Raw genomic sequence first — 24,766 nt, forward strand, 5'->3', positions numbered from 1 at the left:
TTTATGTTCTTTAATAATTTGCCTGGCTTTTGCCTTGGTGGTGTTAAAATTATGAATCCTTTAAATGTTTGAAATGTTTATGAGTGAGTAATCGTTACTTCAGAACCAAAAATAATGCCAGGAAAACATGGAAGAATCTGTAGAATTTTGTTATTTTAAAATAAATTTATTCTAAAAGAAATCATGTTTATCATTCCCAAGTTTTAGTTAAGTGACTTGATTGATACCAAAGCTTTACCATTCGTAAAATGTAATATTTAACGATGACACACACAAAATCCCTATGTTCATAGCATGATAGATTGTCAGAGCTGGAAGAATCCTTAGAGATCACTCTCATCCAACCCCCTCATTTTATAGATAGGAAGTCTGAGGCCCAGGGAGAGAAGATGCTTTGTGAACTTCATAAACCAGAACTAGAATGCTGGTCTTATGCCTCCTTGATTAGAAATACATGCTGTCTTGGGTGACAATAATTAGCACTTATGGAGAGTTAACGTTCTTTTAAATTGTTCTTGTAGTACTCGATATGTTGATTGTAATAAATAGTCTAATTAAATATTAATGTCAGGAGCATAGAGCAAAGGGCCTTCCCAATAGGTCATCCATCCCCATATGTTTAAGTAGGACTTTATTGAGCCATCACTGACAGATATTTTTTTGCCACAACCTTAGTAAGAGAATGTATATTAAAAAAAAATTTCCTATTAGCATTCATTCATCCATTCAGCAAACATTTTTTGAGTGCATTTTACGTGTGGAACATTATACTGGGCCCATGGGCTACAGAGCTGAACAAGACTCCATCCTTCCCATGAGGAGCTTTCTAATTATTTCAATGCCTAGAGGAAAGAAATGGCTCTGCAGAAGGAAAAGAGGGAAGCAGCACGGTATAATGGAAAGAGAAGATTACTTTGAGGTATTTAATATCTGTGCAAATTTAGGAGCCAGTGCCTTGCACATAAGCAATCAATAAGTATGTGTTGGATGAGTGAAGTACTTCTTTGTGCCTCATTTTTATCATTTCTAAAATGAGAATAACATTGCTGTTTTGGTGATGATGAAAGAATTAAATGATGAGAATTGTGATGAGACAATCAAATAGAATATATGTGAAAGCACTTTTGAAACTATTGAGAAATAAAGTCTAACTTAGGAGCTAACTGGCTTTCTTATCTAAAAATGTATTTATTATTGATTCGATAAGTATCTGTTAAGCTATTTCTACATGCCAGAAATGTGCCAGGGGATAAACGTAAAAACTAGCCTCAATCCTTGAGAAATTTGTAGGCAAATTAATTAACGAGTATATCTGAAAGGGATTTCAGCAGTGTATTGGTGAGGGCTGAGGTAGAGAGGAAGAAGATGGATTATCTCAGATAAACATTAAGGTCCTTTCTATAGCAGAGAGGGTTGGTGATAATTAGTCATTATCTATAGGCTTCATGTAAGCTAGAGCATGATGATGTCGCATATATAATGTAGGGCAAAGGTGAAAGAACACAGGATAAAACACAGAACTGCTGCCGTGTAGGCTGCTAGAGGCGGCTGTATTTCCCTGAAGGGATGAAAAACTAATATCATTCTATGAGAAAAAACAAACTTTATGGTTGGGATTGTATTTTGATAATCCAGTGGTATGAATTAATGTAAGCCCAGGTCTGTCTGTCAGACCAAGTGACAGTTTGGGGTAATTATAAGAACATTGGACTGGGAGTCAGGAGACATGGCTGGATTGTCATTTCAGCTCTGTCACATACTTACTCTATAACCATGAAAAGTCACCCTGCTTCTTTGGCCTCGATTTCCTTATAAATAATTAAAGATGATTCCTTATCAATGAAGAGTTAGTTATGATTGCTAAAGCCCTTTTCAGCTCTTATTATTCAAAGCAGACATTTAAATTATGGTTCTCAATTCTATGCATTTTAAAGCTTTGATATCTATCACTATGATCACGAGAAGATCAGAAGAATATCACCAGCTGATAAATGCATTGTTTCCATTTTAAAATATGTACCCACATTTGAAAATGATTCAGTGGGAACATGGATAATCTTGTTGTTGTTAACTGTGAATACTTTTGCTCTATTAGTAAATATTTTACTATTATAAAGAAAAATGCTTCCATTCATGCCTCTGCATCTTTAATAAGTCATTATTAAAATGGAAAATATGAAATGACTGAGAAGTTATTTTCCTGAAATTATGATGCTTGACAAAATGGCTGATATGTAAAGATGATTGAGAATGAAGATGTTATGATACTCTATCTTTTTTCTCTTTTCGGAATTTCACCTCTATAGTAAGATGCCCCCAGTTGTACCTGAAAGTTACCTCTTGATATTTGTAAGTCTCATCACAGGAGGACTAATTTACAGTTTAAATGACAACTCCCCACCAGTAATGGACAGTGATATAATTTTCTTGTATTTACTTCCACCAATAGCCCTTGTTGCAGGATATTTTATACCCAGTGAGCCGTTTTTTGAAAACATAGGGACCCTTCTATTGCATGCTGTGGTTGAAACCATGTGGAATGCATTTGGGATAGGCCTTTCCCTTTATGACATATGCCAGGTAAAGTACTTCAACCTTCAAGATGTGTCATTGCTCTATAACCTCTGGTTTGGTAGTTTGATCGCTGCAGTAGATCCTGTGGCTGTACTCTCTATATTTGAAAAAATACATGTGAATGAAAAGCTACATATTTTGTTGTTTGGAGAATCCTCCTTAATGACGCTATTACTGTTGTAAATATCCTAGTCATGAGCTTTCTAGGTAATGAATTAGGTTCTCTTATTCTCACCCCTGAAATTTAAATAAGAACTGAATTCTGGTTTAGGTCATACTTGAGCAATTTAGTCCTAGAAGTAAGTTTATGAATTGAGAGAGTATTGTTTACTGATCATTAATATGTTTTAGATATATTAATCTTCTATCAGTTTTTTAAGTGAAAAGTGGGATAAAACTTCTGGAGGTCACAGTCTTTCCAGTCATGGCAGATAAGAATACCTTAACCATTAAGGATATCTTCACAGCCTATCAGAATTTTTAGACCAAATCATGCATAATTTCACACTGATTTGTAGAAATATCTGTTGATATGGGGAAGCGTTCTAGGAATTCGTATTGAGAAGGAAATGGGGAGTTAAAAGACAAAAGTTGAGAAACTTCAAATTAGAAGGATACATAGGGCATAATTTGAGATTTTTCTGATTGATATTTACTCTAATCTTTTTTTATGCAGGTGTTCTATAAGCTGTTCAAATCTTTCTGTGAAATGCCATCTATCAAACCAGTCGATATTTTGGCGGGGATAGGAAAGGTTTTTTTTTTTTTTTTGGAATCGGAGGTGTTTTCATTTGGCTACTGTTTCACATGGTTGCTGCCTTTACCGTTGCTTTACTAAGACCTTCTGGGTCACTGAACCTTTCTCTGTCTTCTTATATAGTTATCTCTCCTACCTGACAGCTGAAATGTTCCATCTCTCAGGGATTGTGGCATAAGTATTTGGACAAGTTTTTGATTTAGAGAATTTCTTTTAGGAATCGAGTCTGGTTTTCCACTAGAAATCTAGGAAATTGCATCTCCTAGATATGGGAGGAGGAGCCTCACTTTATGCTCTACTAGGATTTCCTATTATTGCCAATAGAGTCACTTAGTCATAGCACTGCAAGTGTTATTGTGGCCAAGCTTATAGGCTCCCTGTAGAGATTAAATGGTTACGTTCCAACTACCTTGCCTATGTTGGAGGTGGGGGTCAGTATGACTCTTCCTTGCATGACAAAAATGCTGAGAATTTGGCATGGGGCTACCTAGGGCAGTTCTCTATCTTTGCAGGGGAGAATCATTCTCCTAAAAGATTAGTGTATCTGGCCTGAATAGCTTTCCTCTGGTAAGTAATTAGATGTCACACTGTGTAAATAAGCTTGTCATTAGCACTTATCATATAGATAAACTTTCTGCCATAACAATTAAATAATTTTATGACTTCCTTTGTAAACCATACGGCATATAATATGTTTTTCTCTTATCCATAACTGGCATTTAACCAGTGATGATAGTACCTCATGTCTAATAATAAGCTCATAAGGCTAAATGCCCACATAGTAAGCTAAACAGTATTAACATCTAAATGCTTTTGAGGTAGGGTTTAGGGAGACTATCCCATTCGGTGTTTTTAAAAGCAATAATGGCATGAATTTTTCAAATGTTGCAGATTTTCTAGAAGCTTAAAAAGAAGAAGGAAAAGATTTATTTTCAAGTTAATTTCCACAAAACTAATGCCATTTTAAGTTCTAAAAGGATATACTGTAAATAATAAATGTGAAGTACAGTGGTTGGAATTAGTCTGTTTTAAATAAAATGTTCTAAGTTGAAAGCAAGGATTCTATCTATGGTCTAGGTGATTGTATCTTCATTTGTCAAGAGATGTGGTTTCTGCTTTAAATTGTCTTTGATTTGTATTGTCTTTGTTATCTATTATGGAAGACATGTTAAAAAAAGCCAACAAATGGATTGGATAAGGCAATTTAAATTTAAAAATTCTTCTAATCCAGGACATTTTTCAAAGCTTTTAATATAGTATCTTTTAAATGGCTTTCTTCTTTTGAGTACCCTGGACTTTGAAGGAACTTGGCAATATGGAGGTTGTTGCCATGTCTGTGTTGAATCCTGAAAGAATGAAACATAGGGAAAATAATATTGTCAAAACTATTTGCTTCCTCTGAAAATCTCGTAATGCTTATTTGTTTGTAAGTCTAAGATCTTTTATTTACTTATTTACTAATTTTTTTGCTAAGGAAGATTCACCCTGAGCTAACATCCATGCGAATCTTCCTCTACTTTTTAGTGCGTAGGCTGCCAGCACAGCATGGGCATTAACAGAGTGGTGTTAAGTACACACCCAGGAACTGAACCCAGGACACCAAAGTGGAGCGTACTGAACTTAACTACTAGGCCGCTGGGGCTCACCCTAAGATCTTTTATTTTGAGTAAGGATTACAAGTATCTTTTGGGGCTATATCTGATAATCTTGTTTCTTTTGACCAGCAAAGGTAGTGAGAAGAGATCTTCTCTTCAGGTAACACCCTTCTCTTAGGGTAACACAACCATTGAATGATTTAATTTCATTCATATCATCTTAGGCTAAGACTTTAGGTGAATTTTTGTTACTTAAAAGTTTTTTGTATAAATATCATTTAAAAAATATACACCTGTATAGACTTTGTGTTTATGTGTAAAACTCTGTCTTACCCAGAGTGCAATTATTTTGAATGTAGTTTAAAAAGAAGAGCTCAAGCATGATTTAAAATATTTGAGAAAAAAATAAAATATTTGAGAGAATCCTTTTCTAAGACATTGTATTAATTGGAAAATTAATTAGGCTGAAAGCACTGGATTAAGAAATGGAACACTGATATTTGTGTCTCCTAAATGACCAAGCCCAGTAAGATATTGAAGATATTTGAACTCGTAACTGAAATGGATAAAATGATAATTCAACTAACAGTCAATTCATAGGTTTTAGATATTAAATACCTTTGAATAATTAAAATTTTGTCTTTTTTGTGATGGAAATAGAAAACCTTCAAAACCTTCTGAGCTTCAGTTTCTCTATCTGTTAAATGTAGATAATACCTATTTCACTAAAATGTGATTAATAAAATGAAAATATATTAACTGAATGCTATTTAAATATGAAAAGTAAATTTTAGTCATTCTGTAGTTATTCATTGATTGAATCACTGTAGCAAAAGTATAATTGTAGCCACAATTTTACTTTGGAAAAAAGTTCTCTCTCTTCCATTTTGTTCCATTGTCCAATAATTTGAAAAATGTAGCACAAAATGCCTGCCCTCAGTCAAGCATTGATCACTTTTTCAGAAATGAGCTGTGTATGAATCAGGTTCTACCTGGAGGATTACTCATTCTGAAAATGGTCAATATCATCATTGATTTTTTTTTTGAGGGGAAAATGGGGAAGCAACTTTACTGTGTGAAAAGTAATTAAAACACTATTAGGAGAATTGTGAGACTGAACACTATTTTCAGGCTAAAAGCAACAGGCATCCAGTCTTAATCATGGGTGCTTGTAACAGTGGTATAGTGCATCCATTATAGAACTTGTTTTTGTTCCTTTTCAATAATTCATTGTTTCTGAAGTCAATAAGTCCACATTTACTGATATTTTAAAGATAGGTTTTATTATACTTGCCTCCTACTTTAGACATTTTTGGTAAAAAAAATATCCAACCATCAGTGGCACGAATTGCTATAATATTAAATTCATGTATAAAATGTTAAATTTTATTATAATTAACAATTAAATTATATGTATATATTTGTATTATAAATTAACAGTCATTAGTGATTTTTTGAGATTAATATACAAGGCTAGATTTCTTTTTTTTTCCAAGTAATTTTATTGGGATTATAGTGGTTTTATAACATTGTGTAATTTCAGGTGTAAGTTATTGTTTACCAATTCCTGAATACACTTCATCGTGCTCACCCCCAGTAGTCCAATTTTTATCCTTCACCATACATATGTTCCTCTTTATCCCTTTCGTTCACCACCCAAAGGCTAGATTTCTATTTAGAAACATGAAAATATGTTTTTTATCACCATTATATTTTGTTACTTTGTTTTTAAAGCTTGACAAATATGAATTTGCTTCTCTGAGTTTTAAATTGGTCTGTATTTCATTCAGAAAACAGTTTGCTATTGTTGCCTACCAGCATAGGTAGGAGAACAATGTTTGTTAATTAATAGTGGTTAGGTCAGACAGCTATGACTGTCTAATATTGTTTTACAGACTCTCAGAAAAGAGTGGGCATTGTTATTAAATGTCAGATTGACAACACTTCTTGGCAGAAGAGATAGAGGAACAACTATTCTTGTCTGGTATCATTTCTATGTACAATTAATAAAGTGCACCATTCACTGGTTCTGCAGATAATATTATATCGAAGTTACCATGCAGAAAGCAGCAGGTAATTCATGTCTCATCTTCCATCCTCATATTATAAACATCCTTAAAAGATTATGTTCTCTGTAGAAAATTATTTGTGCAATTAGCTTGTTTGTGATTCCTGTTCAGGAGCTTGAACAAAATTATTTTAGATTTTAATGAAAAATGAATTTCTAATTATAATTAAAATACTCAAAGAGTATTCTTTTTATATAGCATTTCCCCCCACTATAAAAAAACTCTAAATTTTTTAAAAAACAGATACTTATAGAACATGAGGATTCAAAAAAATGTTTTTATATAGTGACAAATAGTATTTTTGTGATATTAGAAATATAAAGTTCTTTTTGTGCATTTTAAGTGAACTGCAAAGACAAGTCATTAGAATTTAAGAACATTCTAGCTTAAGCCTCCAGTTCTATAATGAGTTTGAGTTGTACCAATTGTTAAATTCCACAATTCATCTGTTTTACAATATAATAATGCTTTACAAAGAAAGTGACATCAATCAGCACAAAAATGCCATTTATAATGAAATTTCTATACTGTATTATAACTTTGCTAGTTTTCAAAACTGTTGGGATGTAGTAGAAGTTCCCCTTTGCTAACTCAAATGGTAGAACACTGTGTGCCTGTGGAGCATAGAGCTCTTTCACTTTTAGAAGGAGTTTGTCTTCTATCCCTGTTCCGCCACATGCCCATCTGGGTGGGCAGTGCAGGATAGGTTGCTGAGAGACCAAAGAAAAAACCCGCAGACAGCGAACGAGACATATGGGTTTATTGGGAGTTACTTACAGGGAAGGTCCACTCGCGGCCAGCTGGACAGCAACGTGCACCCGCTACCGCCCCCTGAGAGAAGCTTGCTTAAGCAGGCAAAGGAACAAAGGCTGCCTGCTTGCCGAGGGGGATCATCCCTGGATGACCTGCATTCCAAGGATCAGAGGACCCCCGGAGGGCCTCCATGTTCCCTCAGACCGCGAGGGTCCTGGTGCTAACTCTCCCACGAGAAAGCAGCTGGATTGGCCAAGCCCAGGACTGTTATCATTGTGAATGCTGGCATATAGCCTAGACAGCAGCCTCAAGGACACATGGCTTTTAAAGGGGCATGCCGGATAATGCCCCGACAATCCCACTGACACACACATGGCTTTGGTTGGCAACTGTGATCTTCATTATCTGTAGATTCCAGACAAGTGCCATCTATTTACTTTCTAGCCTAGTTGGACACTTCAAATACTAAACTTAAATTTAAAATGAAGTCCTAGCTCAAAATATGTAGATAAATAAAATCAAATATGATAGCTATAGCTCATATTTTATTTTCATGGTAGACACTATTAGTCTGAGAATATTCCTTAAAGATACCTAGTAGAATCACAGTTTCTTTAAAATGTCATTTTCTTTCTATTTCTTTTGAAATTTTTTTTTCAGGAAGATTAGCCCTGAGCTAACTGCTGCCAATCCTCCTCTTTTTGCTGAGGAAGACTGGCCCTGAGCTAACATCCATGTCCATCTTCCTCTACTTTATATATGGGATGCCTGCCACAGCATGGCATGCCAAGCAGTGCCATGTCCGCACCTGGGATCCGAACCGACGAACCCCGGTCTGCCGAAGCCTAACGTGCGAACTTAACTGCTGCACCACTGGGTCGACCCTAAGTTTCCAATTTCTGTACTAACCATGAGTTCATGGACTAGCACAAATTCAGGACCAAACTTTGAATATCATAAGCCTAGATCACTATGAAGCATTTCACAATGTCAAAACACATTTTGTTAGGCTATTATAGTCCCTTTGTGCAGAAGTCACAGCAATGCATAAACTCTTGTGGTCAGGCATGGGAGAAAATCTAACACCCAAATCAGATTTAAAAAAAATAAAAATCATAGCTTATTTCTAAGTCCTTTCTCTCTTAATAGAATTAGCCTTGATTTGTATGTGCTATCTTAATTTGATTCATGTTTGTTTCTTGATGAATTCAATAAGATTTCTTGGAGCCTTTAAGATAGGAACCTGAATTTTAATTAAAGGTTCAAATATTGATTGCAATATGAGTAAAAGAGTTTCTTAGTAATTAAATTCTAGAATAAAAGGTCATGTCTGCCATTGACTCATTATGGATCTTTAGGAAATTTATGTTACCTTCTCCTTTAAGCATAAGACACTTAAGAATGTCATTTACTCACTTCCTGGATTCAGTTCTCCACAGGGAAGGTTGTGTGTGAGTCATACGAACATGATAAATACAAGTGTTTTCTTTTAGAAAAGTGGTCTGATGGTGTCTGATCTAAAATCCCCCTAGTCATTCATGCACTCCCTTGTACATCCATTCAAAAAGTAACAATTGAGTCCACAAATTGAAAACTTTTATAGTCTTTGACAATCATTTAAATATAATAATAAAGGAGGGCTTGTATTTTATACGTCTTATTCTTTTACTTCATTTGTCTTTTTTTAATTTCATTTTTCTAGTAATTTGTTTTTATTGTACTTGACAGAAACTGATCTCTAACCATAGATTGTTTGAGAAGCACTCACCTAAGCCAAAGTGAGCCTCAGAAATAGCCATTTGACACCTTTATTAAGCTTTTAAAAAAATGTGTGAGGCACCGTATCAGGAGCTAGTCACACAAAGATGAATAAGGCTTAGACCTCTATGAGTCCAGTGGGGTGAGTGGTGGATGGGGGATTATAGTGTGGTTTTTAAAACATTGTATTCTGCAGTCAGACTAATGTGTGTGTGAGTCCCTGCTCTGATGATTTCCAGGTGCATAACTTTAGGCAAGTTACTTAATCTTTCTGAGCCTCAGCTTTCCGATCTGTAAAATGGGCAAAGTAAATAGTGCCTAACTGATGCAATTGCTGTGAGAATTAAACGAGCTGATGTATGTGAAGTAATAAGCATAGTGTGTGATATACAGGAAGGGCTCAATGAATATTAGCTATTATTTGTGAGGGAGAAACATCTATATGAGTAATTATGACACAGGGCAGATGATAACAGTCAAACTAGAGTTGCAAATAAATTACTATGAGTCATGCGGGCTTCACCAAGAAATGATACAGGTCTTTAAAGAATAAAAGTATGATTTGAGCAACTAGAGAATGGATGGAGGGGGATAATTTGAGTAGGAACACTTGATTTTGTATAAAATATTTTTTGGTTATAATTTTCCAGAGGAACTCACTAGATTATGAGTAGTTATTTTCTAGAAAAATATTTTCCATAAAAAGTGGCACTCAAAAGGAATTTGCAATTTTATAACTCTCATTTGTCTTGACTTAGGTGATTGGCTCTTTAGTTTTCTAGAGATCCATTGCAGAAATGTCATAGAGAAGAAAAACTTTGATTTAAAAGAACACAACATTTTGGATTGCTTTGGCCATCTGGATTGCTATACAGGGATCACAGATTCTTTAAAAGCAAATCTATTAGACTAACCTATCTTTAGTGTAATCAAAGGACATTTTTAAATTGACCTTTAATTTGTTTGATATAAAGAGACGAAATGATACTGCTGGAAGAGATATAGTTCATTGCTGATCTGGAAACATCTGATTTTAAGCTAGTCTTTCATCCGATAAAATCAAAGGAAAAACTCCTACTTCCAGCACTGCAGGACTGAGGATTTATAGCTCAGCCTGCTACTATTTGTTAGCTATGTTCCGAGTTAAATAGCTTTTGTGTGTTAGTGTGGGAATGAAACCACTACTCATAACATTGATACCTTCAAATTCTAAATAATAGAATTTGAGATGCATCTCATTCATAAATGTATAATTCGTAGACTGCTCATATCTAATTCCTTAGAAATGTGAAGAAGAGCTGAGAACCATATATGTTTTGTGTTACAAATGAATGAACATTCATCACTAGTTGTGTTTGTATTTTATTGGTTTGTGTTTTCTTTTCTTTCTTTATTTTTTATTCTTGAGATCAAGTCCCAGAAACAACAACTATTACTTGGTGGATAAAGTCTGGAGATGTTGGAGTGAGAGGGTTGCAGAATATATTTCAATAAATGACATAGTCATTGCAGAGCAAACATATTCATGTTTTTGTATTTGAGAATATAGCTCATTATTTATTATAATTAAATTATTTTTGGTATGATGAGGTCAGTTTTTTTGATGGAGGAAAGTAGTGTAGGATAGTGATTGAGAATATAGAACTTGAAATTAAACAGATCTGGGTTTAAATCTCAGCTCTACTACTTACTCCCTACATGACCATGTTGTATTAAATGAGATGTAAAGGGCTTAACACAGTACCTGGCCAATTAGGAGAGCTCAATAAATGGTATATTATATTGTTATTTTCTATTTTCTCCTTATTCTTGAGAACATGTGAGCCTTATGCTCTATTAAATGTAATGAGCAGAAGTCTTACTTATTTCCATCTCCCAGATTTTCTCTTTATGCCAAGCATCCATGAAACTGGTAATGTATAGTACTGCCAACTGTGTATGAGTCACACTATTTAACTTTGGAAAGTAGTTTTATTTATTTTTTCTTATAAATTATGCATGCTCATTGTGAAATATTCAGAAAATTGACAAAATTTTTAAAAAACATTTATAACCAAATATTCAAAGATAGCAATAGTTTGGTGGCTATTCTTCCAGGTTATTTTTCCTATATATTTTTATAGCATTTAAAAAGCAGGATGAGAAATTTGCTGTAAAGGAGAAGGGAAAGGCTTGGCTTTATTCCTAGAGCAGCCTGGTTCCGTTCCTTTTGGGGCAATGAAGCCAGACCTGTATTCAGGTAGAGTACCATATAACAGAGATCTTTCACAAGTGTAGAGTGACTTCTCTACGCAAAGACTTACAGAGGCCGTTCCTCTCTCAGCCATGGCAGCTTTCTTTCCTCCATGCACTGAAAAACATTGGACGTTTTACAACTTGTTCTATTAGGCAAATCTTATACTTAACTAGTACATTGTGTTTTTAATTTTAGTTGATTGAATTACTTATGAATTATCTAAGAATTACAACCCAATATGACAACTGACTTCTTGTGGGGTAAGCATTGAGCTTAAAACTTTTCTGATGAGCTCTTTTTCCCCCTCTCAGGTTATGATGTAATATCAACCTTTTCAAAATTAGGTTTGAATAGTACAAAAAAATATGTATTTTACATTGATCCAAGGACTAAATCCATCCATAGATTAAAACTTCACTAGTGTAAAAGTGCAAAAATTCTTATTTCCTCACTCTTAAACTTATGAAATGATTTGCAGACAAAGCATTAATTACTGCATTTATTGCTTTAATGTGTCAGAACAGTGATCGGACATTCAAAGCACTATCTGATTTAGTTATGAACAAATAATGACATGGCGCTTGTCTTGTTCCCTTTTCAAGGTGAAATGCACTTCCTATTTACTCTTCTTCAAAACTAAAAAGAGAAGTATGAATTTAGAACCAGACTTACAGTTAAAATGAAACTTAGAGATAATTTAATCCAACTCTCTCATTTTTCAGATGAGGAAACCGATTTCCAGAGTAATGAAGAGATGTGTGGATGATTACACGGTTGAATTTTTCACACAAGAGCATAAATAAGTCATCTCAACAGATCAAAATCTTTTCTACTTTTAAAGAGTCCCTGAAGAAAACGATTATACACAAAGTTCAGCCATTTTTTTAAAAAGTTTTAATTGCGATAAAAAGAGATATAAATTTACTACCTTAATCATTCTTAAATCTACAGTTCAGTAGTGTTAAGTATATTCACATTCGTCCATGCTTTCTTGCTTAAACCTATTTCGAAATCACCCTTTTAAGACTAAAAGCCATACTATTCTATTAAAGGGCTCAGTTGTCATTTTTGTACTCTTGGAGTGACATGTCTAAGATGTGAAACAATAAATAATGGATGAAGGCTGGTAATTTTGTAACTGTTACCTACACACCAAATCCTATAAAATACCAGTGTGAAATTACACTTAAAAGGCCAAGAGTAACTGCTGTAGTAATTGTAGCCAAATCATTGAATAAGGTCATCATATCCTTTATTTTTTATATACTGGAATGAGACTAAAGAGAAACATTCTTTGCACAGGCCATGTGAATTATTTTGTTTTGTGATAAAACACAGTTTTTGCATTTCTTTCTGGCAAAGGAAGACTTAATTTCCATGTCTTTTATAAATTTTAACGTTATTATAAAACCATCATGAAGACATTTTCCCTAACTTTTTTATTATAGAAGCCTATGGATACAAGGAATACTTGGTTTTGATTGGTTGTTAGCATATGGGGGTGGGCCTTAGGTGTAGCTGATTTAATTATTGTCTCAAATATTCTTCACAAAGACATACATTGGGGCTGGACTCTAGACAATCACATTGGGTGGGGTCTCTGGGGTTAGAATGGATTCTAATCAATCTTTTTCCAGTGTTCCTGAGATACACTTTAATTCAAACAATAAACATATTTATGAGCTCCTACTATATGTTAAGTGCTGTTCTCATTGTTAAGGGAGATAAAAGAGAACTTTAAAGCAAAGCCCTTGCTTTCAGAGATTTTGTAATCAATTTATTGAGCCAAAACATACACATGAAATAGTAGGTAACAACAATGGAAGATAAGAAATGCTCCAGTGTATGGTAACAACTAAGAGCACTTATCTTCTGTCATGCCTGGACCAGGGCCAGAGTGTCTTGTGGAGAAGGGAATGTCTGAGAACTAAAGGTTGGGTAGGGAGAAAAGGGAGAAGATGAGACTGGCTTCATGGCTCTATCCACATTGGAGACCTAGAGGCTGTAGCATTTTCTGCCTGCTTCCTCCTTTTGCCTTCCATAATAACTTCTTTTGATTTTCAATGTCATTAGATATTGCACAGCTTCTGATTCATATCAACTACTTTAGGTGGTGAAGACAATTTGTAACTAGCTACTCATTAATTTTTCCAGAAAGTGGACATAAGGCTCTTAATTATTTTTATTCTATGCATATGTGAGCATGTTTTATCTACCCTCACCTTTGAGGGTTGTGAGCTCCCGTAAGACAGTGACGATGTCTTCCGTATTTTTCTGTTTTACTCACTAACTAGCATATCATAGATGCTCAACAAATAATTATTGAAGATATGTTTTACTAATTCATTTGTTTATTATTAGTACTATTTTACTTTTGTGTGCCTCCTAGTGAAAAGTTATACTGGTAAAATTTTTTGAGTACTGGTGAAAACATTGTTATTTGGTAAATTTATTAAATACTTAGTAGCCCAACTTACAGTGCTAGGTGCTACATACGAAATCTATTTACAGAGATACAACCCCTTTTTAATTATTAGAGCTTGCTGATACTTCAACACTTTGTATAGTAATGATGAAAGTGAATAAATGGTCTAAATTGATAGTCTAATAAATGATCCAAAAAGAAAGCTGTTCTCACTTTCTTTAAAATCCTTGTTATGATATATTTTAAAAGACTTTCTATTGTTAAAATTTGGTTCCTAAGTGGCTTTACTTTAAAAAAATAGCATTCATATACCCTTCCCCCCCCCCCCAGTTTCACTGAAATAAAACTTTGGAATTGCACAATGAAAAGAAAAAGGAATGAAAAGAAAAAGGGCAACCAAAAGTCAGTATGTGATGAATAAAAATACGCTGTTATATATGGCAAGTGTTAGGCAGCATCTGATAGCAGAGGAGAAAGGAATAAGAGAAATAGGACAAGAAAACTTATAAAGTAGGTGAGAATTATTGCTGGGAAGTTAATAAATAGAAACCTCCTTAAACTGGAGTTGAGAGAACAAAAGGGGGAGCTCTCACACCCTACTTCTATAGCAGAGCCCAACAGGAATAAGAAAGGCTTCCTCTTTTGGGGCAAGAAGCTCAGCTGATGAGAGACTGTCACAACTCAGCCAATGAAAAGCCACTGTACCTTGAACTCTTAGTTTACGATAGCCCTCCCAACTTCCTCTTCCTCTCTATAAAAGAGTTTCTCCTCTCCTTTGCTGCTGGAGACTTACATGTGGCTTGCCATGGTTCCAGAACCCAATTGCAATTCTTTACTGATCCTGAATAAAGCCATTTTTGCTGAAGAAATAACTGGCTCTCTATTTGTTTAAGGTCAACATTTTGGTGGCCCATATGGGGATCCAGAGAAGACTCCCTGATGACTCTGAGGCTGGTGTGCAAAAAGGTGTAGTACCCACAAAAGAGCCCGTTGAGCTTGCTGCTTTTCTTGCTGACTCTGCAGTTTGAGAGTGTTTTCTCTTGGATCTGGGCTTCCACCCACTTTGCATTTGAGGCTCTTGAGGCTTTATTCAAGATATACTTTAAGACTTTGTCCTTTTCTAGTTTAGCTCTTGTTTGTCTGTGAGTACTCAGGTGGCACTTTGGCCTGACTCTTTGAATCAGGTTGTCCTTGGAACTGTGGTAGCCTTCGGTCTGATTCCTTTAGATACCAGACTGTTCCTACTGAAACTGTGCTAGCCTTTAGTCTGACTTTTGAGCTGTTTCACTGGAACTGTGCCAGCCCAGCCTTTGGCCTGACTCCCTTGGGAGCAGATTGTTCTTTGGAACTGCATTGATCAGTCTCCAGTTTGATTCCCTTTGGAACCAGATTGTTCCTTGGAACTGTGTTGATTCAACCTTTGGTCCTCCTTAAGGAAATAGGACTATTCTATTGGAACTAACTGGTATTAAGTCAGCAGGTGGATTGAGCTGTTCAAGCTGTTTTAGTTACAGGCTGTTTAAGCCCTTTGAGCTGTTTAGGCTGTTTGAGAATTATTTCTTTACTCTAGAGTAAAATCTCTAAGAAATTGGATCCCAGCTATCCAAATACTTTGTGTCCCCCCATAGAAACCCTAGCTTATTTTATGTTTAAAAACCACAATCTCTCCTCATGTACATTTCTAACTAAATGGACTGATTTAACCAAAAGTAATGTAGACTATCAATGGCCATTATGGGGAACTTTTGAACTACCAAAAACTTTTCTTAAAACGGAATTGGACTTCCGTAGCTTTGTAACCTCGAAAATTGAATAGAACACCTATTTCTATTGGTATTTTGAGGATTCCAAGTGTTATCAGGGGTCTAAAACTGCCTCTTTGTAAAATAAAATTTTAAGGTTAACTGATGCAAACAAACGAATAAAGAAAGATAAAATGGCTTTTGAAGCCCCATGCTCCTCTTCTCCAGCTTCTTTGTCACAGGCTCTGCCTCCAGTACCATCATATTCCTCTTACCAGCCTCCTCGTGCTCAGACCCTCCCTCTGGTGCCATCTTCTTCCTTTCCTTCCATACCATCTACACCTCCTCTATACCATTAGTTCCTCCATACCAACTCTCTCATTGAATTTCCCCTTTTCCCTAAACCTCTCCACACTCCCTCTTCCTTTGAACCCAAAACTAAGAACTAATGGCAAGATTTTCTCAGGCTAGTTGGTTTTTGCCAAAATTGGATTCCAAATTTCTGTCTTATGACCAAACCTCTGCATGTTTTAGTAAAGAACAACAACCCCAAACCAATTTTATGAAAAGAACTGGATGACATAGCCTTTAAGGCTTTAGAGGAGAGTTTGATATACCCCATCTGACCTTGTACATCCTAATTATCAGATTTCCTTTTTCCTCTTTGCATATGAAGAGGAAGGAAATGCCCTTGTGGTACTCACCCAAAAACACGAGGACCACCATTGACCCATAGGGTATTATAGCCAGAAACTAGACTCTGTGGCATGGAGATACCCCTGTTGCTTTAGAGCCATTACTGTCACTGCCCTTTTGGTTAAGACCACTGAGAATATCATTGTGGGACCACCTTTAACCATTTTTGTACCTCATGCAGTAGAAGCCCTCCTGAATTCTCATCACACTCAACATATTTCAGTCAGCTGCCTCACTTCCTATGAATTCCTTTTCTTAACTGCTCCCAACATAGTTCTTTATACATTATAATAACCTTGACTCTGCTATTCTCTTCCCTTCTGTTATTGACAATGTCCCTCATGACTTCTTAATGTTGATGGATCACTTCCTAACTCCTCAGGATGATCTGTAGGAAACTCCTTTGGGTAATGCCCACTTGCCATGGCTTACTGATGGTTCTTCTTAAAAGGTAACGATGGCAGATATTGTGCTGGGTATGCTATTGCAACTCCTTTTGATATTGTTGAGATAGTACCTTGAATTATGGCTGCTTTGGCCCAAGAAGCTGAATTATATGCTCTTACATGGGCTTGTACTTTATCCAAGGGCAAAAATGCCAACATTTATACTGATAATAGATAAATTTTTGGAGTTGTTCGTGATCTTGGAATGTTGTGGAAGCAACGCGGCTTCCTTACTTCCACTGGAAATAAAACTAAAAGTGGTCCCTATGTTCAGGAATTATTGGATGGTGTAATCTTACCTGCCACTTTGGCTATTATTAACATCCTTGGGCATTCTAAACTTGACTTTCTGGAAGCTAAAGGCAATCACCTTGCTGATATTTCTGCAAGAAATGCAGCCCTTAAAGGAGTCAATAACAGCCAAACTTCTGTCATAGTCCAAAGGAATATTTCCCCAAATAACTTAGAAAAACTGGCTAGAGAAGCCAAACAATAGGCCTCAGAAAAGGAAAAACAAGAGTGGAAATTCAACAATTTTTGGTTTGATAAAAAGAGAAAGCTCTGGCTCAGACAAAATAACAGCCCAGTTTTACCAGACTAAAATTCCTACTCCTAACCACTGTAAGTGCATTAATCATTGGTCTACTGACAAAATGATGGCAATTATGAATCAATATTAGTGGGAGCATATTAACAAGGCTGCTAAAAGTGCCTACCTCTCATGTCCCACTTGTCTAAAATACAATCCAGGGAAACCTGTTTCTACTGCCCCCAGATATTTTAAATTGCCTAATGGACCATTTGATGTTTGTCACATGTATTTCATACAACTTCCTCTGTCTCATGGACATAAATATGGTTTAGTCATGGTCTGTATATTTTCTCATCAGACTGAAGACTTTCCTTGCAGACATGCTACTGCCTCTTCTGTGGCTTAAGTCCTTTTGGAAAGGATTGTCCCTACCTGGGAAACTCCTCTCAAGCTTCATAATGATCAAGGAACCCATTTTACTGGTCAGGTACCTTGACAAATCTGTGCTGTTTTGCTGCTTATACACTTTCACTGTGCACACCACCCACAATCCTCTGGTTTGGTCAAATACACTAATGGCATTATTAAGACTCAATTGGCGAAATTTGTAGAGACTCTCCAAAGACCTTGGCCATAAGCATTGCTGTTTATCCTTCCAAACCTCAGATTCACCCCCGTGGAACTCATATTCTCTCACTCTTTGAGATGGTTACAGGATGCCCAATGCACTTGGCTCCTGCCTCTTTTGACTCACAGCTGACAACAGGAGATATACTACAATATTGCAAAGGGCTAATTGCTTCTTTAAAATTAGTCATGTTTTGGTAGACCAATGTTTTTACAGTGCACTCCAGGGAGGCAAAGACTTTAACCAGCACATCTCACAATCTGGAGATTTTGTGTATTGGAAAAGACATCTCCAGAGGGACTCTCTTCAACCTCCCTAGAAAGGCCCCTATCAGGTATTGTTAACTAACTGTTGTGCCACAAAACTCCAGGGAATAGGCTCTTGGATTCACATGACACATGTAAAGAAAGCACCAAACCCTGAGTGGACCTGCACATCATCTGGTGACCTAAAAGTAAAGATTTCCCAGGATTAAAGCAGACAATGTCTGATAAGACAGCTTTCCAAAGATATCTGGGCCAGATGTGTTGGAAGTTTATCTGCCAGATCTTTGATGATGACACAGTGCTTCAGATGATCTCCAATGCCTAGGATCTTGATAATATATGGGCTTTAGATAAAAAGTTCCTGAGAGTTCTCCCTCCTACCCCTCTTTGTTACTCAAATGTGGCCACAATAGTTTCCCAATATGTGCACTTTCCCTTCAACATGGGACATGACACTCAGGAAAGGTCCTTCTTGGCATTGAGGGACAAAAGGCCAATGAAACAAGAAAAACCTGACCCTTTATTTGTGATACTTTCAGAGGAAGGTCTCAATCAAAAGGGGAAATGTAAAAATTAATAAATGGAAACCTCATTAAATTGGAATCGGAAGGCCAAATGGAGGAGCTTTCATGGCCTACATTGATAGCAGAGCCCAACAGGAAGAAGAAAGACTTTCTCTTCTTCACCAGCAAGAAATTCAGCCCATGAGAGACTATCCCAACTCAGCCAATGAAAATCCACTACACCTTGAACTCTTTGTTTACAAAGCCCTGCCAACTTCCTCCTCCTCTCTATAAAAGAGTTTCTCCTCCCTTTGCTTGCGTGTGGTTTGCTATGGTTGCAGACCCTGAATTCTAAGTCTTTACTGATCCTGAATAAGCCCATTTTTTGCTGGAGAAATAACTATTTGTTTAAGGTCAACATTGCCAAATTAGCACATAGGGAGTGCCAAACTACAAGAAGATAAATTTAATGTATGCAAGCAGGCTGCATTTTTTTTTTTTTTTTTTGCATGGAGAACTACAGGAATCATATATAATTACTACTGGTGAAAATTTGACATGGATCATTTTTTATAGGTGTTCTAAATTGTAGATTCTAGTCCTAGCCATTACCCAGAAAGGTGAATACTTATAACTTAATTTCGTAGCAATTTACTATTGTACTATATAAAGTTTGTTACATAAAGGGACATTTTAAGGTATACAAAGTGTAGAAAGTAAAATATGCATGAAAAATTTTAAGTCTAGTATTCCACCACAGATTTTGTAGTGTTTTAGATCTTTGACTTTTCTTCCACATGAAGTGCAATCTCGACATGCATATATAAACATTCTTTTGTATGAGAGAGATATTAAGCACTTTTCACAATATGAAAAATAAGTATATATATGCAGGGTAATTTTTGTCTATTTTAACATAAAGTGGGATTGGGTAATATAAGGTAATAAGTTTTAGGGTTAGTCAGAGTTGGGTTCAAATCTGTGCTCTGCAACTTGCTAATTATTTAATTTTGCACCAGTTAGTTAACTTATTTATACTTTGTGTATTACTTTGATGTTACGAGGCTTAATGAGGAATAATGTATGAAATGTGACTAGAATAGAATAGGCATTTAATATTAGCAATTTTAAGCATTTTATTGGAACATGTTATATTTTATAGTTAATGTCAAAATACATTTTTTAAAATTTTTAATTTTTTTAATTGCAGTAACATTGCATTATAACATTATATAGCTTTCAAAGGTACATCATAATATATTTCAAATTCTGTGTAGATTACATTATGTGCACCACCCAAAAACTAATTATAGTCCATCCCTTCACATGTGAGCATAATCACTCCTTTTGCCCTCCCCCCTCCCCCTTCCCCTGTGGTAGCCACCAATCCAATCTCCATTGATATGTGTTTGTTTGTCATTGTTTTTATCTTCCACTTATGAGTGAGATCATATAGTATTTGACTTTCTCCCTCAGACTTATTTCACTCAGCATAATACCCTCAAGGACCATCCATGTTGTCACAAATGGCCGGATTGCATAATTTTTTATGGCCAAGTAGTAGCCCACTGTGTATATATAACACATCTTCTTAATCCATTCATCCCTTGGTGGGCACCTAGGTTGCTTCCAAGTCTTGACTATTGTGTATAATGCTGCAATGAACATAGGGGTGCAGGTATCTTTATGCATTTGCATTTTCAAGTTCTTTGTATAAATACCCAGCGGTGGGATAGCTGGATCATATTGTAGATCTAGTCTTAATTTTCTGAGGATACTCCACACTGTTTTCCATAGTGGCTGCACCAGTTTTCACTCTCACCAGCAGTGAACAAGGGTTCCCTTCTCTCCACATCCTCTCCAACACTTGTTGTTTCCTGTCTTGTTAATTATAGCCATTCTGACCGAAGTGAGGTGATACCACATTGTAGTTTTGATTGGCATTTCCCTGATAGCTAATGATGTTGAGCAACTTTTCATATGCCTGTTGGCCCTCCATATATCTTCTTTGGAGACATCTCTATTCAGATCTTTTGCCCATTTTCTAATTGGATTGTTGTTTTTTTTGTTGTTGAGCTGTATGAGTTCTTTATATATTTTGAATACTAACCCCTTATCTGATATATGGTTTGCAAATATCGTCTCCCAATTGTTAGGTTGTCTTTTTGTTTTGTTGAAGATTTCCTTTGCTGTGCAGAAGCTTTTTAGTTTGATGTAGTCCCATTTGTTCATTTTTTCTTTTGTTTCACTTGCCCGGTCAGACATGGGACTTGAAAATATGCTGCTAAGACCGATGTCAAAGGGCGTACTGCCTATGTTTTCTTCTAGAAGTTTCATGGTTTCAGGTCTTACATTCAAGTTTTTAATCCATTTTGAGTTGATTTTTGTGCATGGTGTAAGGCAATGGTCTACTTTCATTCTTTTGCATGTGGCTGTCCAGTTTTTCCAACACCATTTATTGAAGAGACTCTCCTTTCTCCAATATACGCTCTTGGCTCCCTTGTTGAATATTACCTGCCCATAAATGTGTGGGTTTATTTCTGATCTCTCGATTTTGTTCCATTGATCTGTGTGTCTGTTTTTGTGCCAGTACTATGCTGTTTTGGTTACTGCGGCTTTGTAGTATATTTTGAAATCTGGAAGTGTGATACCTCCAGGTTTGTTCTTTTTTCTCAGGAATCTTTTGGCTATTAGGGGTCTTTTGTTGTTCCATATAAATTTTAGGATTCTCTGTTCTATTTCTGTGAAAATGTTGTTGGAACTTTGAGAGAGATTGCATTGAATCCATAGATTGCTTTAGGAAGTATGTTGGTTTTCTATCCCGCAACTTGACTGTATTCATTTATTGTTTCTAAAAGTTTTTTAATGGATTCTTTCAGGTTTTCTAGATATAAAATCATGTCGTCTGCAAAGAGTGACAGTTTCACTTCTTATTTTCCAATGTGGATCCCTTTTATTTCTTTTTCTTGCCTGATTGCTCTGGCTAGGACTTCCAATACTATGTTAAATAAGAGTTGTGACGGTGGGCATCCTTGTCTGGTTCCTGTTCTTAGAGGGATAGCTTTCAGTTTTTCTCCATTGAGAATGATATTTGTTATGGGATTGTCATATATGGCTTTTATTATGTTGGGATATTTTTCTTCTATACTAATTTTATTTAGAGTTTTTATCATAAATGGATGCTGTATCTTGTGAAATGCTTTCTCTGCATCTATTGAGATGATCATGTGATGTTTATTCATTTTATTAATGTGGTGTATCACGTTGATAGATTTGTGTTGAACCATCCCTGCATCCCTGGAATGAAACCTACTTGATCATGATGTATGATCTTTTCAATGTATTGTTGTATTCGATTTGCTAGTATTTTGTTGAGGATTTTTGCATTGATGTTCATTAGTGATATTGGCTTTAAATTTTATTTTTTTTGTGTTGTCCTTGTCTGTTTTTGATATCAGGATGATGTTGGCTTTGTAGAATGAGTTAGGAAGGCTCCCCTCCTCTTCAATTTTTTGGAAGAGTTTGAGAAGGATAGGTCTTAAGTCTTTGAATGTTTGGTAGAATTCACCAGGGAAGCCATCTGGTCCTGGACTTTTATTTTTTGGGAAGTTTTTGATTGCTGTTTTGATCTCCTTACTGGTGATTGGTCTACTCAAATTCTCTACTTCTTCTTGGTCCAGTTTTGGAAGGTTGTATGTTTCTAAGAATTTATCTATTTCTTCCAGATTATCCAATTCGTTGGCATATAGTTTTCATAGTATTCTTTTATTATCTTTTGTCTTTCTGAGGTGTCCATTGTAATCTCTCCTCTTTCATTTCTGATTTTATTTATTTGAGCCCTTTCTCTTTTTTTCTTGGTGAGTCAAGCTAAGGGTTTGTCAATTTTGTTTATCTTTTCAAAGAACCAGCTATTGGTTTCATTAATTTTTTCTACTGTGTTTTTAGTCTCTGTTTCTTTTATTTCTGCTCTGATTCTTATTACTTCCTTCCTTCTGCTGATTTTGGGCTTTGTTTGTTCTTTTTTTTCCAGTACCTTTAGATGTGCTGTTAGATTTTTTATTTGGGATTCTTCTTGTTTGCTGAGGTAGGCCTGAATTGCTATAAACTTCCCTCTTAGAACTGCTTTTGCTGTATCCCACAGATTTTGGCATGTCATATTTTCATTTTCATTTGTCTCCAGTAATTTTTTGATTTCTCCTTTGATTTCTTCATTGGCCCGATTGTTGTTCAGTAGCATTTTGTTTAATCTCCACATTTTTGTGGCTTTTCTGGTTTTCTTGCTGTAGTTGATTTTTAGTTTCATACTGTGTGGTCAGAAAACAAGCATGGTATTATTTCGATCTTCTTAAATTTATTGAGACTTGTTTTGTGGCCTAATATGTGATCAATCCTGGAGAATGTTCCATGTGCATTTGAAAAGAATGTGTATTCTGATGTTTTGGGATGGAATGTTTGATATATATCTACTAAGTCCATCTGGTCTAATGTCTCTTTCAAGGCCAGTGTTTCCTTATTGATCTTCTGTTTGGATGATCTATCCATTGGTGTAAGTGGAGTGTTAAAGTCCCCTACTATTATTGTGTTACTGTCTATTTCTCCTTTTGTGTCTGTTAATAATTGCTTTATATATTTAGGTGCTCCTATGTTGGGTGCATAGATATTTACAAGCGTTATATTTTCTTGTGGGATTGTTCCCTTTATCATTATGTAGTGCCCATCTTTGTCTCTTGTTACAGTTTTTGTTTTAAAGTCTATTTTGTCTGATATAAGTGTTCCTACTCCTGCTTTCTTTTCTTTTCCATATGCATGGAATATCTTTTTCCATCCTTTCACTTTCAGTTTCTGAGTTTCTTTAGGTCTGAAGTGTGTCTCTTGTATGCAGCAAATGCATAAGTCTTGTTTTTTTATCCAACTGGCCAGCCTATGTCATTTGATTGTAGCATTTAGTCCATTGACGTTTAAAGTAGCTATTGATAAGTATGTATTTATTGCCATTTTGTTACTTTTTTTCTGGGTGTTTTAGTAGTTCTTCTCTATTCCTTTGTTTTTCTCTTGCTCTCTTCCATTGTGGTTTGATAGCTTTCTTTAGTAATATGTTTGATTTCTTTTGTCTAACTTTTTGGCTTACTTATTGTAAGTTTCTGGTTTGTGATTATCATGAAGATCCTGCTTAATATTTGATGTATACAACAGTCTATATTGAGTTGATAGATTCTTTAGCTAGACCCCTTTCTCTAAAAGCTCTACTTTTTCACTCCCCTCTTCCCACATTTTATCTTTTTAAAATCATATGTAGTCTCTTGTTTAGCGTGTGTCTATCCATTACCCTCTTATTATTGAAATAGGTGATTTACTACATTTGTATTTTAACCTTCATATTTTCTTCACAGGTAGTTGATCTGCTACGTTTACTATATTTTTACCTTTACAAGTGATTTTAAAGCCTAGGTTTTTGTTTTTGTTTATTTGATTTTTTTTGTCTATTTGTGGTCATTGCTTGCCCACTTAAATAATTCCCTTCAGCATTTCTCGTAGAACCGGTTTCTTGGTGAAAAACTCCTTTAATCTTTGCTTTTCTAGGAAGCTCTTTATCTCTCCTTCCATTCTGAATGAAAACCTTGATGGATAGAGTATTCTGGGTGTAGATTTTTTCCTTTTAGCACTTTAAACATGTCGTGCCATTCTCTTCTCACATGTAGGGTCTCAGCTGAGAAGTCTGCTGATAGCCTGATGGCATTTCCTTTGTGTGTCACTTGTGGCCTTTCTTTTGCCACTTTTATGATAGT

The 24,766-nt window shown here is 35.6% G+C and overlaps 1 pseudogene; it reads left to right on the forward strand.

The window, feature by feature from the left end:
* LOC106838373 (sodium/hydrogen exchanger 2-like) overlaps positions 1–24,766 on the forward strand; it is a 71,850-nt pseudogene that overhangs the window by 2,974 nt on the left and 44,110 nt on the right.

The sequence above is a fragment of the Equus asinus genome, chromosome X (genome assembly GCF_041296235.1).
Source record: "Equus asinus isolate D_3611 breed Donkey chromosome X, EquAss-T2T_v2, whole genome shotgun sequence".
Classification (NCBI taxonomy): domain Eukaryota; kingdom Metazoa; phylum Chordata; class Mammalia; order Perissodactyla; family Equidae; genus Equus; species Equus asinus.